Source organism: Chlamydotis macqueenii, chromosome 2 (assembly GCF_036417535.1).
Source record: "Chlamydotis macqueenii isolate bChlMac1 chromosome 2, bChlMac1.mat, whole genome shotgun sequence".
Taxonomy (NCBI): domain Eukaryota; kingdom Metazoa; phylum Chordata; class Aves; order Otidiformes; family Otididae; genus Chlamydotis; species Chlamydotis macqueenii.
In genome coordinates, this window is record NC_141557.1 from 5,332,830 (window position 1) to 5,351,251 (window position 18,422).

Sequence of the window (18,422 nt, forward strand, 5' to 3'; positions counted from 1 at the left end):
GGGACTGCCTGTGTTTTGCTCTGGGCTCTACATGTACGGTTTGTGGAAGCGGTGAACCTACGGCACATGTGAATGGAGAGAGAGGAATTTGAGTGTTGGGACTGGGAAGCTGTTCCATGTACAAGCACTTGCCAGGGTGAAAGAACTTGAATTTATGAGTTAGGACTTCAACTGTAAGGAAGGAAATTTAAAAACGTGTAGATTGGTGTTAATGCCCATGAGAAGGCTGATTAGTTTTTGGTATCGCAGCGTTACCATGGGGCTCCAATTGTGAAGCTTGGCTTGAGATGTCAAAGTTTAGAACCGCCATCAAAACCACAACATCTCACCTACTGCTAATTCACAGAGGCTCATAACCCTCCAGGGGCTACAAAATCTATTTCAGAACATGCACAGTCCTGGAATTAGAGTCCAAGACACTTCCTCTTTGAAGGACCATCTCAAGCCAGAGCCATCTCAGGCTTTCTCACAAGTGTAGGCAAAAAAGGATTTCTGTGCTCCAAGTCTTTACCGATAAACAGAATGGGACATCTTTCACACCACAAAGCCAATTCAAGTGGCCCTGCTTGTGTCCATACGGCAAAACTCTTCTATACTCTAAAACACAGAGGTCTCATCCATGCTGCCTACGGAGCATGGTCTCTCATCCATACTAACTTTCAAAACCACGCATAAAGGTTGCTTTGAGGAGCATGGGGTGGTGTAAACAGGTGTTATGCTAGACTGTGCTAACAGTACAGAAAAAAAGCAGGACAATGTCTGAGTTGGGGCTCTAGCACTGTTTGTGAATTAATGCTCTAGTATGGTTTAGTTAATTAGTATATAGCCTTTTTGTCCTCAGAGCATCAGAATTAAATATTTTGAGGACAGCAGCATTTTCTGGGTGAGCAGATTATTTTAGGAGTGATGGAAAGGACAAGGGAGGTTGTGAGGGACAGGATGGATGGTGGGGAAATATTCCAGGATGGTACAAGCAAATAAGGAGATTTGGGTGGACTTGATGAGAACCATTGGGAGCTACTGAGCACAAAGTTGAGGCTATAGCAATCTTTCGGCAAAATCCTAAAGCACAAACTGACTTCCAGACATTAGGAGGGTTTACTGTGTATGTTTATTGTGCAGCTTTGTGTTTGCTGTGCTATTGCATGCTTTCCCTGAGTACTTGCTGTGACCCACTGTCACTAGGATATTGGCTGGATGGATCTTTGGCATGACACAGTTCAGCCCTACCTGCATCGTTATTTAGAGACTATGTCTCTAGAAATGAAAGCCTCAGATTTATTTTTGCAGTGCAAATGCCAAGGTTCCCTTTCTTCGCAGCAGCAGCAATTCAACGTAACATCTCTCTTCAGGATAGTATTAAGCACACTGTTAACTTAAGTATGTGCTAATGTAAAGCACATGCTCCTCATCTCAACAGAGAAGATTTTAAATGTATTAGCAATCTCTCTTCACATGCTCGTGCTCGTGTCTCACACTGTCATATTACAAAAAGCTAATGCAGAACCAAACAGGTTGCTAACACATCGTGAAATAAACCTCAGTACTTCCATTTATAGCAAACAGCCAATATAGCATTAGAAACCACTGAACATATGTCTGCACTTTTATCTTTTCATCTTGCACCTTGTTGTGGTTTTGTTTAGTGAGGGGGGGGCCTAAGGTGGCAGCTTCTGTAGGAAACTGCTAGAAGTCGCTCCCCTTTGTTCAGTGGACTCGGCCGGGCCTAGGGCGGACCCGCTGCTGGCCAAGGCCGAGCCGATTGGTAACAGAATGTCCCGTGATAATGCCTCTGCGATAATGTATTTAAGAAGGGGAAAACAGAAAAAAAAAGAGAGAAGATGTGAAGAAGCTGAGTGGGGCAGAGGCACAGAGGGGAAGGCGCAGGGATTTCAGGGCCCTGGGTACAGCAGTCAGAGACTCTGGGGCGCAGGTGGTTTTCTCGTCAATCCTCCCGGTCGAAGGGCAGGGACCTGAAAGGGCCAGACGTGTCTCAGGGAGTGGTGCTACAGCCAGCGCTTTGGGTATCTAGATCACGGGGCGTGCTTTGAGAAGCCCGGGCTGCTAGGGGCGGATGGCGTGCACCTAACCGAGAAGGGGAAGAGTGTGTTTGGACAAAGACTTGCCAGACTCGTCCGGAGGGCTTTAAACTAGTGTTGCTGGGGGAGGGGGAGCACAGTTCAGCCCACTGCTGTCAGCATGGCGCCAGTGCCAGCACCGAGGGTCCAGAAGCTGAGGAAGGATCACAGATAAGTGCAAATGAACCTAAACTGCGGTCCAATAGCACCCCTGTCGCTCCAGCTAGCAAGGCGACTTTGTCGGGGGTCTCTATACCAAAATAAATAGGAAGAGCTGGAGATGCGTGCACACAAGCAGGGCTACGACCTTGTTGGTATCATGGAGACGTGGTGGGACAATTCGTACAACTGGAGCGTCAACATGGAGGGGTATAGGCTTTTTAGAAAGGACAAGAAGCAGAGATGAGGAGGGGGTGTTGCTCTCTGCATCAGCAACCGGCTGGAGTGCGTGGTGCTCTGCCCGGGGATGGAGGAGGAGCTGACAGAGAGCTTATGGGTCAAGATTAGAGGATGGGGACGGACAGGGGATGTTACGGTGGGGGTCTGTTACAGGCCGCCTGGCCAGGAGAATGGAGCGGATGAAGCGCTCTATAGGCAGATAGGAGCAGCCTCACGGTCACAGGCCCTGGTTCTCATGGGGGACTTCAACCACCCTGACATCTGTTGGAGAGACAACACGGCAGGGCACAGGCAGTCCAGGAGGTTCCTGGAATGCGTGGATGACAACTTCTTCCTGCAGGCAATAGAGGAGCCGACAAGGAGGGGTGCCATGCTTGACTTTGTGCTCATCAACAGGGAGGGACTGGTGGGGGATGTGAAACTGAAGGACAGCCTTGGCCTTGGCTGCAGCGACCACGACACGGTGCAGTTCAAGATCCATGGGGCAGCAAGGAAACTACACGGCAAGCTCTCTGCCCTAGACTTCAGGAAGGTGGACTTCGGCCTCTTCAGGGACCTGATGGGCAAAGTGCCATGGGAGGCGGCCCTGGAAGGAAGAGGGGCCCAGGAAAGTTGGTCCATATTCAAGGAGCACCTCCTCCAAGCTCAGCAGAGGTGCATCCTGATGAAGAACAAGTCGGGGGCTGGAGCACCTTTCCTATGAGGACAGGCTGAGAGAGTTGGGGCTGTTCAACCTGGAGAAGGGGAGGCTCTGGGGAGACCTTATAGCAGCCTTCCAGTACCTCAAGGGGGCCTACAGGAAAGATGGGGAGAGACTGTTCAGTAGGGCCTGTTGCGATAGGACGAGGGGTAATGGTTTTAAAATAGAGGGAGGTAGATTTAGATTGGATATTAGGAAAAAATTTTTTATAATGCGAGTTGTGGAACACTGGACCAGGTTGCCCAGAGAGGCGGTGGATGCCCCATCCCTGGAAACATTCAAGGCCAGGTTGGATCAGGCTCTGAGCAACCTGACCTGGTTGGAGATGTCCCTGCTCCTTGCAGGGGTGTTGGACTGGATGACCTTTGAAGGTGCCTTCCAACCCTAACCATTCTGTGATTCTATGATTCTGTGATTCTAAAAGGCTCCTTTAAAGTAGCAAAACATGTTACTTCCTTTAATATGTTTGATAATTGATTATTAGTTTTGAGCATTCATACAGTTCTATTAAAATCATTAAGTATACACTTTCATGCAGAGGAAACATGAAATTAAATATTTTGCTGCATCAGTACCAGAGTGTTCAGCTAGTTGTAGTTTCACACAGCTGTGTCCCTAAGCTCCACATCTACACATCTTGTAAATACCTCCAGGGATGGTGACTTCACTTCTTTCCTGGGCAGCCTGTTCCAGTGCTTGACAACCCTTTCGGTGAAGAATTTTTTTCTCATATCTAATCTCAACCTCCCCTGGTGCAACTTGAGGCCATTTCCTTCCTTCCTTTACCTGGGAAAAGAGACCAACACCCACCTTGCTACAGTCTCCTTTCAGGTGGTTGTAGAGAGCAACGAGGTCTCCTCTCAGCCTCCTTTCCTCCAGGCTAAACAACTCCAGTTCCCTCAGCTGCTCCTCATAAGACTTGTGCTCCAGAACCTTCACCAGCTTTGTTGCTCTTCTTTGGATGCACTCTAGCAACTCAACGTCCTTCTTGTAGTGAGGGGCCCAAAACTGAACACAATATTCGAGGTGTGGTCTCAATACTTCCCAATATTGATTTGACTATATTGAAAATCTTGGGAAAGGAGCAAAATGTCAATAATTCAAATTACTTATGCACATCACAGGACTGAAAGAGTAAGTCTTAAGCAACACTGTTCTATTTATTTACTATTAACAGCACAGTAGCTTGATCTTACCTCCAAATTCTGCAGGACATTCAGCACGTAATTAAATTTCTTGTTTCAATTTTTTAAGTAACTGTTGTGCTAGTAAGCAGTTTGCTGAAATCCACAGTTTTCATAACTCTTCAGAGTTACAGGTGTGATTTTCTACATGCAAATACACTGTAGGCTTTAGAAAAAAATTGGTCTATGAAGCTTTATAAATACTGGTACTCCTAGCTCCACAGAAATCAATGGAAAAGTTTAGTATTAATGACATCAGAATCTCACCCAGGGTGTTTACTGGAAAAGTTCACTTTGACCTTATGTAAAGAGGGAAAAGTACAAGATAAATAAGCCACATTCTGTCTTTTTAAGTGCTTTCTCAAGATGCAAAAAAGGAGTAAACGCATTCATTTATAAGTGTTTTAATATGGATATTAATTTAATTTCAAAGTTTTTAGTTTAATGTGAAGAAGAAAACACTGTTCGTTGTGGAGAAAAAACAGGTAAAAAAGCAAAGAAGTAGCTTATTAGTCATTTATAGCAGGAAGGAACGTGTATGAAAAGATCTTAAGAATTCTTATCTCATTTTTTGCCATTTCTACAAACACGCCGAGAGCTTTTTCTACGTTGTGTGTGCCTGTAGTAGCCATTAAGCAGTAGTTCTGTAACACCTTTAGCTGATTTTGGCCCTCTTGCAAAGAGGAACAAAATTCCTTTAATAATTTTTCTGCTGTTCTTACACCCTGTTGCAGAACTTCCTTCTTCTCACCTAAATTACTGTAACATGAAATTCTACATGGCATTTCCAAATTTATCAGAGACTAACATAAAGCAATATGCATCTTTGGCTATAAATTCTACCTACGCCATATGTAAACAGAGTGGTTATGTACTTCTTTTTCTAAGTATCTCATAAATCAGACTGTTTCCAGACCAGAAATGAATCACCTTAAACTGCTATTATTTGCATACTTAATATATTTATATAGCTAATTTCAACCTACTCCAGGTTTCACATGCAAGGCAGTTCTCGGAACTACTACATTTTCATTTAGTTCTAAAATGAAAATACATTTTAAAAGAATGATTAGATATAAATATTCTATTTCTAGGTTTGCTGTCAATCTGTACATTTGTGCTTTTGCTGTACATACATTCACACGCTCAAGACTGACAAATTTTTATCTTGGTAAGCACAGGGGATGCACATAAGTCACTCTTCTCTGTTTTCCCTCATTTCTTCTTTCCCAGGTCATTCCTGTTGGTGTAATAAGAAAAGCACACACCCTATAATATCCGTTTCTCTCAACATCAGAATTTCTGGAAAAATACTTACAACCTCAAAGCAAGAGATGTAGGAATATATACACAAAAGTATATCCCAAAGAAAAGAATTTCAGCTAATTTCAGGAAACTCAGCATGAAAAACAGAAAAAGGCTGAGTGCCTCCACTTGGGGATGCTGAGATGATGGCTAAGGATTCACGACTGACTGGTGGAGATAACTGTCTAGTTTAGCTTCCATTAATCATGTTTGCAGTGTCTGGTGTTTCAGCCAAACTGACAAAGGCATCCGAGAAGAAAGCAGTTGCTGAACGTTGTGTACTGGGATGCACAGCGGAGCAATTTTGGACTGAGGATCAGAATTTCTCTTGCTGAGAAGTGGCAGGTGTGCTCTCATCCAGAAGGACAGCCAACACAAGCATCGTTAAACAGGGATGGCAGAGCCTGGGATGACAAGTCTGGCCTGAAACGGGTACAAGAAGATCTGGAAGGAAGGGCAGATCCTTCCTTCTTGGACTGGGTACCCTCAAACCAGAAGAAGGTCCTTGGTCAGACCAGGATCAGCTGAAGCTCCACGGTCAAACTCTGCATGGCATGGGCCCTGAGTGCACCAGCAGGTGCAGCAACCCTGTCCCCATGCCCCTCGGTGTTCAGCTGCCTGCATTCAGGATCATCTCTGATATAGCAGAGCTGTGACTTTGGGTCAGGCTTCTGTGGAGACTGCTACGTTGTGAGAAAACGCTGTATGAGGAAAAAAAAAACAACCAATCAGACAACTGAGAAGCCTCGTCTGGGGCCGTACCGTTTGGGCCTGTGGCTCAGGCCCTTGCTCTTCATCCTTGCTTGAGCTGTGTTTCTTAGAACACAATTCCCCATCCCTTCTTCCCCTACGCTCCATTTCATGGTCATCAGCTTTAAATAGATCAGAACTTTCACTAGTTTGCTTGAAGCTATTGACAGGTAAGTCACTCACTGTTAAATGCTGGTTGTTGGTAAAGAAGATGGGAACATTGCAGTATGTTATTTATTTATATTATCGCAGTGATATTGCATGTTATTATCTGTGGCTGATGGATCTTCACCATGTAGAGCTTTGGAATATTCCCAAGCATGACAAACTTTGAGCTTTCAGCTCACTAGGATGAACTTTCCAACCAGCAAGGAGGCAATTAGCTATTAGCTAGGGTAGCAAAGATAATTTGAAAGGCATTTGCTTCTGCAATTAATGAAGTACTTTTGTTTAGGTACTGAATGAATTTAAACTCTGTCAATGCTACGTGTTGTTGGAAACCTGCCAGTTCAAATGTCTCCCTGGGACACAGATGCTGACACTTCTCCAGATTTCCACCTTAATGTCAAAGTTGATGCTTTGACATACACACTCTGAAATCCTGGAAAAACCACGAGCTCTACTAAACGCACAACGCTTCCTTTGTGAAACAGTCAACGAGAGAGTAGACGGGCTGTGCCAGATGTGAACTGTGCTGTTTAACACAGTTCACAATGATACACCTGTACTACGGTGATGATGACAAATAAACTAGTGAAGAGCAATATCAATAAAGAACAGCATTTCCTTTAACAGCTGTGGTCTGGAAGGAATCCCTTTGAGCAACCAGCAAGGATAATTTATTAGAGAGGCACAGAGCATTAGGATCTTGGCTCACGTGCTTACACAGGTACTTACAGTTACAGGTACTTACACAGCTCAAAATCGATGATCAGATGAGCTTCATCAGCTGTGCCAAGGGTAATGTCACATATGTGGCTGAGACGCTCAAACAGCTTGTTGCTGCAAAAAAAAAAGTGACTTGTTATCACTCTGCTCCTGGCAACAAGGTCCTGACTTGCCTTGAGCTCTGGAACTTTTCCCCTTACATGGTGAAATGATTTGACTCACTAACTCAAGGAAAATATATTCATATTTTTGCCGGTTATTTCTCTGTCATTTTAGATTTCTCTGTCATTTTAGAAAGCTGAATCAGGCAGGTACAGAACTGGATGATTTTTAGAGCCTGTGCAAAGAAGCAGGGAGACTATGTGGCAAGAAGCAAGGCAGGAGGAAGGGCGGCACCTTCTCATTTCAGCACAGCAGGTTCTTAAGGGACTTGAATTTGTATCATGTAGTTAGACATCAATGTCTTCGAGCAATCAAGTCATAAAGAAATCCTCAAAGACTTAAGTTAAGCAGATTCCAGTCATAAACAATTTAGGCTTGTGTATTCTGCATTATGCAGTAAAAGGAAAACTTCTCACTATCAGATTGATTAAATTGTCCAAATCAGTTTTGTTTAGCTGTATTTTGATGTGTAACTTACAGATATATATTAGATGTAAAACTCTATAATTATAATATCTCATTTTAAAGTCAAATGCCAAAATGACCTAAAGCCAAAAAGCAGACTAAGAAGGAGCTGGACTTATATATACAACTGGAGAATGAGTAAAACCTCACATTTGTAGAATATAGAGGTCGTGTGTATAACACAAATGTATGGAAAATATTTTAAACAGGTGTCTTTTACAGTATGTTACAGGACTTACTGGAATTCTCTTACTGATGAAATTATAGAAAAACATCTTGGGCAGAATTCTGGATCACTGAAATAATTTAAGGCAGGATTTATCTCCTGATTTTTTTCAGGACTATTTACAATCAAAGCTTTTGTGTTAAGTATCTGCAGTTGATATATTCAAATCAACATACTCCTCTTCTACTTGGAGTACCCTATTTCACTGTACATAGAGCTTTCACCATCTTCATGCTCCAGCACTTTCCAAAAGAAGTCTTGACCTACTAAGAAGTTTGTATTTTTACCAGCTCTAACTTATAAGCAAATCTGAAAACATTACTTTTCATTTCTGTGCACGTGAAGAAATAGCATTTAACAAACCAAGCCCTAAAGACATCACATAAACTGCACAGAGGTTCTGCAGCACTGCTCTGAAAATCCAAAAACCACAAAGATTCCTTTGTGTGTCTTAGTAGTAGTAAAGTCCTTTGCAGTAGTTATATCCAGGTTCCAAAAATAATCCTGTTTCTTCACCATTCCAAAGAAAAATGTAGTTTTATCAAGGTTACCACTTCACAGCAAATCAGCTAATCCTTCCAGGGCTGAAAAGATACCTAAAAAATATAAAGCAATAAAGTACATTTTTATCTCTACTTTACAATAACTCAGATGCTTTCAAATCTGGCAAAATTTAAATAATGACTTAAATTGTGCCAATTTTGTTTTGTTTTGTCTTGGGGGCTGTAATTAATAAGATACAGCGACAGTGCTTATCTCTTGAGAAGAGGGTAAGGTTTTTAAAAGAAATAGTGGAAGAGACACAGAGCCAAAGAAAATTTAGATGCTGCTAACATTTCCAGCTTCTTGAAGTAGAAAGCTCTTCCAGAAAACTTCAGATCTATGTATATTCTATATGTGACACTAGAGAAAGTCCTGAGAATCCTGGATTTTACTCAGAAGGGGAAAATGTTGTGGATGAAATTAATTTCACATTTTCATTAGTTAATTTTTTAAATTTAGAGCAGAAATCCGAATAAACACACAGTATTCAAGCTTTTTTAATGCTATATACCAGGTGATTTTTCCATAACATTCTGGTAAGGGTTTATTGCTTGTTCATGCTTCTACTTCCTGAACATGAGATCTCCCATCATCTAGAAGACAAAAACTTGTAAAAATAAAGGGAGATGCAGAAATAAAAAGCCCTACACATTAAACAATTAAAAGCCCTGGCATTAAACAATTTTCCAAAATGTCGTGGTTTTGTTTAGTGAGGGGGGGCCTAAGGTGGTAGCTTCTGTAGGAAACTGCTAGAAGTCGCTCCCCTTTGTTCAGTGGACTCGGCCGGGCCTAGGGCGGACCTGCTGCTGGCCAAGGCCGAGCCGATTGGTAGCAGAATGTCTCGTGATAACGCCTCTGCGATAATGTATTTAAGAATGGGAAAACAGAAAAAAAAAGAGAGAGGAGAGAGGATGTGAAGAAGCTGAGTAGGGGCAGAGGCGCAGAGGGGGAGGTGCAGGCCTCATGGGCCTTGCAGGCCTCACCCTCTGGCCTCTCGCCAGGCAGCCGACTGGGCCCGACTCGGTCCAGCCCGGCTGCAAGAAGTGCAGAGGAGATGAGAAGTTCTTTTAAATTTTATCAGAATAAATACATATTAAATAAATACATATTAAAAGAATTAACAAGTACCATACGGAAAAGCCTGTGGGACATTTCCACTTTTTAGGAAGAGAGAGGTCCAAAACCATCGTTAGGTGTCGTGCTGCAATGGACTGATCAATGTCACCACATTGGCACGCCATTACCCACAAAAAGCAAACATTTCTTCTATTTTCATACACGTGTACAGAATTAATATTTTTTTCTGTCCCACAAAGACTGTATTTGGGGGATACAGATCTCTGATTTTCATCGTTCCATTACTTCCCTCCTTCTCTATGACTTTTTCTGGAAAGAAATTAGTGATGCCAACCAATCATGCCAACAATTTCATTATTAGTACTTCTAAATAGCGTGCTGATGTGCAGACTGGCAGCACAGCTATTGGATCTTCACCATCAATCATCCAAATTAGAATAAGCCAGCATCAGTATTATCTGAGAAAATAAGGAGTAATTAAAAATTAAGTACTTAGATAACAATTTTAATAAGTATCAAGAGTCTCGTATTGTCTCTTTACTGAGTTCTATCAGAGAAGACAGAAACAGAGTAGATCAATTTTTTTTCCAAAGCAATTTCAATCTACTTTTATAATTAAACCAAAGATAGATTTCCCCATTAGAACAACTACTGCAGTACCCAAGTAATTATGAATAATCAGCAAAGGATGTTCTTTACTGATTTTTCTTGTGCCTCATTAATTATCTGAAGTGATGGGGCTAACATTATTTCTGTTATGAATAAACAATGAGAGGAAACCTAGAGAAAGTCAAGTACAAATAATAAGATGGCCACTCTTTGAAAATCAGTGTAATCCTGGAAAATGTCAAAAGCAGTCCTATTGAAATGAAGATGCACGGGCTTTCTAGACATTAAAGCTTGTAATGTGACGCATATCATTAGTTCTCAGTAAAGGTGTAGATGGAATTGATATCGAATTCAATGCTATTTTCTGCCAGCTAATGGCCCTGAGAATCAGGATTCACACATGTAAATGGGAGTTTTTCCAAATTAATATTTTACAGGCTTTAAGAATTAGCTTTTACTGCAAGCAGAAAACAATACCTGAGCAATTTTCTTTGTTGGAAGTGTTACCTGATTTTTACATTTGCAATATGATACTCTCTTCCAGTGATTTACTATATTACACATGAATATTTAAATATTTTTCAATTTGATGCATTTTATTGAATGGATGAATAAGTGCAGCACTGGCTAACATGGCTATATTTCCTTTCTGTGTTCATGTTCCTTTTTGGCTTTTGTTCCATTCAAATGTCAGAAATACAATTTACGAGTTCACCCACAGTAATTCTATGGGTTTGAAAAATCAGTAAATATTTCCTTTTCTGTATTTTTGAAGACAGGACACTAACACAACAATTTCTCTCACTTACCTCGTATATAGATGCTATGAATGAGATGTTGATTGAAATTTTAAAAAATACTTTCTTTACTATCTGTTGGAGTACATGTTAATGCATTTTTTTTTTAGCCTTCAGTAGCCTGTACGCAGTTCTTCTGACTCAGGTAGTGCTGGACATTAATCAGTGCTGCCAGCTTCTTCTCAGAAAAGATCGATCCTGGCTGCTCCAAAGGGACACATTTCAGTGTTCTCTGTTGCATTTCCAAAGCCTGTAGCAATGACAAACAGTGTAAGAGAGATTAATGAAAGTTAAATTACAATTGCAATAATTTCCAACAGTTTTTTAGAGTAGTTTCTTTTGTGTGTTTCTTGGGCATCCACCTGAGGAGTGGACATTCGACTTTAAATTGTGTTTTCTTGGTCCAAAACAGAGAACTCAATTCAATTCTCCTACCACCAGATTTGTATCCTAAACACCAGACTGTACTAAAAGAGAAATCTCTTTCAGCTCACTGAAGCTCTTCCCCTTGGCATAAATAACAGATTAACGACACTTGTGCAACCTGACCTGTGCCGGTGGGGAGGGCATGGCCATTGGACTATAATCTCAATATTTTTTTCTTCCAAGCATGTTTGGTACTTAAGTGTGGATGACTGAGAATCCAGTTAAATAACTAACCATCCATTGAAATACCATGTCTTTTCTAAGTGGATAGATGGGTCTCACAGATGCACAAGCCCCTATGACCCACGGTCCCCACCCCGGTTGCTGGCACGTAGACCTCCCTATGGACATTGCAGAGAGCCCCTCATCCAGGAGACTCATTAAAAACTGAGTTTAACGAGACTGTGCTGATCAGACACGGCATGGCTAGACAAGTGCACTGATCAGCAGCCTGTTCACAGGTGACCAACCCCTTTTATCTCCTTCTACCTCTATTTTTCCGTGCTTGTTCCTCCCCAAAGCACCTTGATCCTTCCCTTTCCTCACTATATGGTTCCTCCACTAACATCTCACGATAAGTCTTGCAAGATCCCCAAATGCTCTTCCCCTGCATCCCATTACGTGTCCCATATCCCCCAGGCCGTATTCCCCCTTAATCCAAAGATGCTTTGGAGAACCTCCCCTGGATAACTGCTTGACTGCTATCTATGCAGTTAGCCTGCTCCTTCATCCAGCAGCTCAGCTTAAACGCTGGAACATTTCCCAGATCTCTGTTTGTACAGGAAATACCTTTGCCTACCAACCCAGCAGTTGTGATAACACTGGCACACCGGTATGGTAACTGAGACAAAAGAATAAATTGCGTAGCCTCTGCAAGTGTCAGTAATAAGAAAAATAAGACTATTAAACATGTTATGCTATACGGCTATACTAAATTTAGTTGCCCTCTAAAGCTTTGGAAACACCAAAACTTTCTTTACCAGTGAACATCAATATGTTATTTGTATTAAATGGAAATTCTCTCTGGTGAATACAAGACGGAGCTTGAAACACACTGGTACAACAAAATCCACAAAACTGGATCCAGCTGAACCCTTGCCTCTGCCTGGCAACTCTTAGGTGTAGAAATATATAATTTATGCTTCCCCAGGGCTGCAAGATTCAATTCTTTACAAGTCCTGTAGAGGTGATACTGTTAATAAGGTAATGATCATTTACATTTTTAATATATGAAGTGCTTATGAAAATGCTGTCTTATGATTGTTATGGAGACAACTGCTTTCAGAATTCCTGTTCATGAGCATCCTGTCCATGTCTTCAAAGAAGCATAAACAAATATGACTGAAAATCTTGACAGATTTATTAATATTTGCCAGTGAAGTGGATAATCTTGTCAATCATTCAGGACTAAATTCAAGTGCTTACAAGTTGGCATCTAGTGTCCCTGGAGAACCCACAAAGTATTTGAAGCAAGGGCTGGCTTCCCCCTTCCCTTGGGAGCTGCTTTTAATGTGAGGCTTCACCACCAGCTCCAGCCTCTGCTACACCGCAGCGATGTCTGTGCCCAGCCTTGCACTGTGGCCCTGGTCTGGACTTGTTGGCTTAGTCAGCTAGAAGAGGAAAGCGCTGGGGACCCTGCCAATATCCAACAAATTGGGCTGCCACAAATTGCAGTCGCTGTCCAGTGCAGACAGGTGAACCAGCCTCTAGCCAGTATGGTCAACGGAGCCCACAACGCTGTTGATCTGACTTAATGTAGGTGTCTACTTTATGTGAGCTGAACAATTCTCCACTTTCTAGACCTCCATTGACTACAATGGGGGCTTTGACATCTAATGCTCAAGTCTACACGTAAAATTTACCTACATGTAGCTGCCTTGTACCACCTGAGATGCCATGCAGTATCTCACCTCGCTTTCAGATGCTGTTCCAGAAAGGCACTGGCATCCTGTCATTGGTGTGTAACAACTAACAGTGTTGTTCAGATTTTTTAAGTACCCTGAGGCATCTCAGCTTCTTTTTCAAAACAGATCAAGCAATAAAATGCTTCTTTTGAAGTAAGTTTAGCATCTTTAAGAGACAGATAAAACCACTCTTTCAGGACAATAAAGGTCCTGTAAATCATCTGCACAATTTTGAGAGGAAATTTGTCTCCTTCAGAAAATGCAGTTTAAACAGATTTGATCTACTAGATGCTCTTCCTCTTGCTTTTTCATAATTAATTTCTGTAATCTATTGTCAGATATTAGTATTATAGTATTATTCATTATTCATAGTATTATTTATTAGTCCTTGCATTTTTCCTGTTTCTTGTGTTTTTCAGCTCTAAACCAGCTTCACAATCTAAAAACAAATATTAAACCAAAAATACGCTAAATGTGTTAAATTTTGAAAAGTTATCTAATGACAAAAATGTCAAATGAATCAAGTCTCCTAATCCTTGAAACACATATGTAGCTTCTCAGATTGTGTTACTGAAATAAAGATTGTTCAGCGTTTGCCAGATTGGAAAGTAAATTAGTAAGCTTTTCTCCTTTAGAAATGGTATCTTTTAAAAATGAACTATTTTTGCAGAAAGGCACACTGAAAAATAATATACATTCTCCACTGATATAGAATGTAAATCTCTCATTACCTTGTACGGGATTTCAGCTCAATCCCAACTGCTGTTGGACCTCGGGTGGGCTGCAAGTGTTTTGTGTCTTTCAGGATCTTTGCATTCCTTAAATTTATTACTTCTAATAGAAGAAAAAGCTACAAGTTCGTGTTCTCCTCTAGTATCTGAAATACTCTTGTGTTGATATTCTGGAAACATCCAAGCAACTAGTCAAAATAAATCTTTAGTGTTGCACAGAATCATCTTCAAGGCACCTATACGAAAATAAAACTTGATTTCTCTTCAAGAGAATACCGTAATGCGATCACGTCGAATTCTGCTATGCAACGCTGTAGTTTAATAATTTATTGAAGTCTCTGAGCTTCGTATAAATTGACAGATTTAAGCACTGCTTATGTGTTGAATAAATATGAACTAAATTATTTTTCTAAATAAACAAAAATGTGTTGCAAAAGAGCGGTCCAGGGCAGATTAGATTTTTTTTTTCCAGTAATTTTAGTGACAGCAGCACTATTTTTGGTACTATATTTATTTAGCAAATTAGACAAAATATTACTTAAAACTTATCTACATTTATCAAAGTTTCCTTCGTTGTACAACTCCTGATACAACCCGGGTAAGTGGATGAAACACTGGGCTGCTGTATTGCCAAGTTTCTGACTGTTGAAACTTGTGACAAATAATATGTAAAAGCATAGGAAAAAAAACCCAAACCCTTGCCTATATTTTTACACCTTTTTTGTGCATAAATAAGTTCCAAAAGACAACATGACGGTACATCAGAATGGTTCTTTCTGGCTTTTCCTAACTATAAGACAGGACTTTGCATTTGACCAGAAGAGATGTTGCAGATGGATGGTTGATTCAGACGTAATTACTTAAAAAGTTATTTGTATAAATGAACTCCAAACCACAGTCTAATTAGGTACTTTGCTTCATTTGCATGCTGTATCCCAATAAGCTATTCTCAGTGCATGCACGTTTCTACGACAGCTTTGTAAACTACGTGGAATAGCCAGGAGTAATGAGCTACGAGCATTAAGAACAGCCGTGTTGGGTCAAACCAAAGCTTCATCTAGCCCACTCTCAACTTGCAACAGCAGCTCTAAAGCGCCTAGCACAGACTAAAATTAGAACACGTTTAAACAATACTTCCCTCAAACAGTCTCCCAGCCTTCAGATGTCTTCAGCTCAGAAAATATCTTCTGTCGTATTGGTTTCTGTGTACTCAAGGGGGCCTACAAGAAAGATGGGGAGCGGCTGTTCAGTAGGGCCTGTTGCAACAGGACTAGGAGTAATGGTTTTAAAATAGTGTGGGGGGGTAGATTTAGATTGGATATTAGGAAAAAAATTTTAACAATGAGGGTTGTAGAGCACTGGAACAGGTTGCCCAGAATGGTGGTGGATGCCCCATCCCTGGAAACGTTCAAGGCCAGGTTGGACGGGGCTCTGAGCAACCTGATCTGGTTGGAGATGTCCCTGCTCCTTGCAGGGGGGTTGGACTGGATGGCCTTTGAAGGTCCCTTCCAAACCAAACCATTCTACGATTCTATGGTTCTATACTTCTTAACCTTCCCCAGATTTTTCTTCAGTGAATTTGCCCACTGCCTCCTTGGGTCCAAAGAAACTCTTGGCATTGCTGTCTCCTGTGGTAAAGTGTTGCAGAACTCAATTAACTGTTACATGAAAAATCACCTCCTTTTGCTTACTTTGAATGTGTGCCCTCATAGTTTCAACAGTTCCCTTGTTATTAAATTGAAAGAGAGCAAACACTCAATTCCTGACTACCCTCTCCATACCACAAGTGATTTTGTAGCACATTCTCTCTTCAGTTGTCTCTCTCCCAAATGAGAAAGCCCTGGTTTACTTATCATTCCCTATGTGGCAACCGATGATACCTTTAATCATTGCTGCTGCCCTTTTTCAAGCTTTCCCATTTCTACTATTTATCTTTTTGAAATAGGACAAGATGTGGGAAAACGATGAGTTTATACAGTAATTCAATGTCGTCCTCTCTCTTAGTCTCCATGCGTTTCCTGATAGTCCTTAGTAATGGATTTGCTTTTTGGCTATTTCTGATTTCTGAAATGACACTTTGCAAACTGTGGATCACTTCAGACTGTTGCCAAACTGCGCAGAGCCCACTGTTTCACATGTCGAACGAGTCAGGATTTTTCCCCATATGTATCATTTTATGTTTGTCGACACTTAATACCTGTGGTTTTCTTGCCCACCTAATCTTCTAAGATCCTTATGCAGTGCTCCAATTGCTCCTTAGTTTTGATATTCTGAATAATTCCATGACATCAGTACATTTTGTCAACTCACTGCATACCTTTTTTTTTCCAGGACTTTTTTTTTTTATAACTCTCTGGTTGATACTTCCAAGCAATAATCATTCACTCCTATCATTCATTTCTTATCTTTTAGCCCTTCATCTAAATAAAGATATCTGACTGTATTACTGTATTGCTGCTTAGTTTCCTTAAAAGCCTTAGATAAAGCTTTGATGAGGGACTTCTTGAAATCTAAACAACCAGATCACTCCTTTAGAAATATTTGTTAGCACCTTGAGAACTCCAGTGGATGTGCGAGAGAGGACATCCTTTTATCAGAGCCACATTGACTCTTCCCAAGAATATAACACCCAGGTAACCACTAAAACTATTATTTATTATAGTTTCCATTACTTTGTTGACAGACCTCCCCATCTCTGCTAGAGTCCTTTTTAAAAAACAGGGTGTTTGGTACTTTCTGGTCCCTGTAGACAACATGCTTTTAAGCAAGAAGTTCAACACAACTGTTTGCAGGTGTGCTACTTCATTCCTGAGTCCTTTTGGAGAGATTGGGCAAGTACCACCTATTCCTGCAAACTGTTACTGTTAATTTATTTCTGTTCCATAGTGTCTTTAACCTCCAGCCAGCACTGCAGTTCTTCATTGGCACATCTGCTATAAAAGACGTTCCGGAGGAATTTAAGAAAAAAATCTAATATGATAAGGTTCACAAATATGCGGAGAAAGAAAAAGAATGAGCTTCCAAGCTGCTCTTGGACCTGTCCTCTGGCACAGCCAAGAAGAAGGATTTGGGGGTGCTGGTGGACAAGAAGCTCAACATGAGCAGGCAATGTGTGCTTGCGGCCCAGAAGGCCAACCGCATCCTGGGCTGCATCAAGAGGAGCGTGGCCAGCAGGTCGAGGGAGGTGATTCTGCCCCTCTACTCTGCCCTGGTGAGACCCCACCTGGAGTACTGTGTCCAGTTCTGGAGCCCCCAACACAAGAAGGACATGGACCAGTTGGAGAAGGTCCAGAGGAGGGCCACGAAGATGGTGAGAGGGCTGGAGCACCTCTCCTGTGAGGACAGGATGAGAGAGTTGGGGCTGTTCAGCCTGGAGAAGAGGAGGCTCCGGGGAGACCTGATAGCAGCCTTCCAGTGCCTAAAGGGGGCTACAGGAAAGACAGGGAGAAACTCTGTAGCAGGGCCTGTTGTGATAGGACAAGGGGTAACGGTTTTGAAATAGAGGGAGGTGGATTCAGACTGGACATCAGGAAAACAATTTTACACAGAGGGTGGTGGAACAGTGGCCCAGGTTGCCCAGAGAGGTGGTGGATGCCCCATCCCTGGAAACGTTCCAGGCCAGGTTGGATGGGGCTCTGAGCAACCTGATCTGGTTGGAGATGTCCCTGCTCCTTGCAGGGGGGTTGGGCTGGCTGGCCTTTGAAGGTCCCTTCCAACCCAAACCATTCCGTGATTCTATGTGCAAATCGGGTATTGCTACGAAATAACAATCGCTTGCTGTATTATTCTAACAGAAGCGTAGTTTTTAAAAGGCTGTTAGAATGAGAACAGTAGTCAACTGCGTTCTTCCAGAGATTTGTAAGAATATACGTCAAAAAAAAAAAAATTATAAGTGACAGGCGCCCTGACAGAGCCCGCCCCCCGCCGCTTCCCGCCCTCGGCAGCCCCCGCCTCCCGCCCCCTCCCCGCCCCGCAGCAACGCCTCGCTTTGCCCCGCCCCCTCCCCGGTCGCTAAGGGCGGCACCGCGTGACGAGCCCCCGCCAGGGAGCGGAGTAGAGCTGTGCTCTTCTTCCTCTACGCCGTATGCGGCCGCTGCGCTCGGCGCTCGGTTGCTCAGGCCTGCGACGCTCTCAGCTGAGGGAGCGAGGGGAGGGCGATGCTCGGTGCCGTTGCCGCC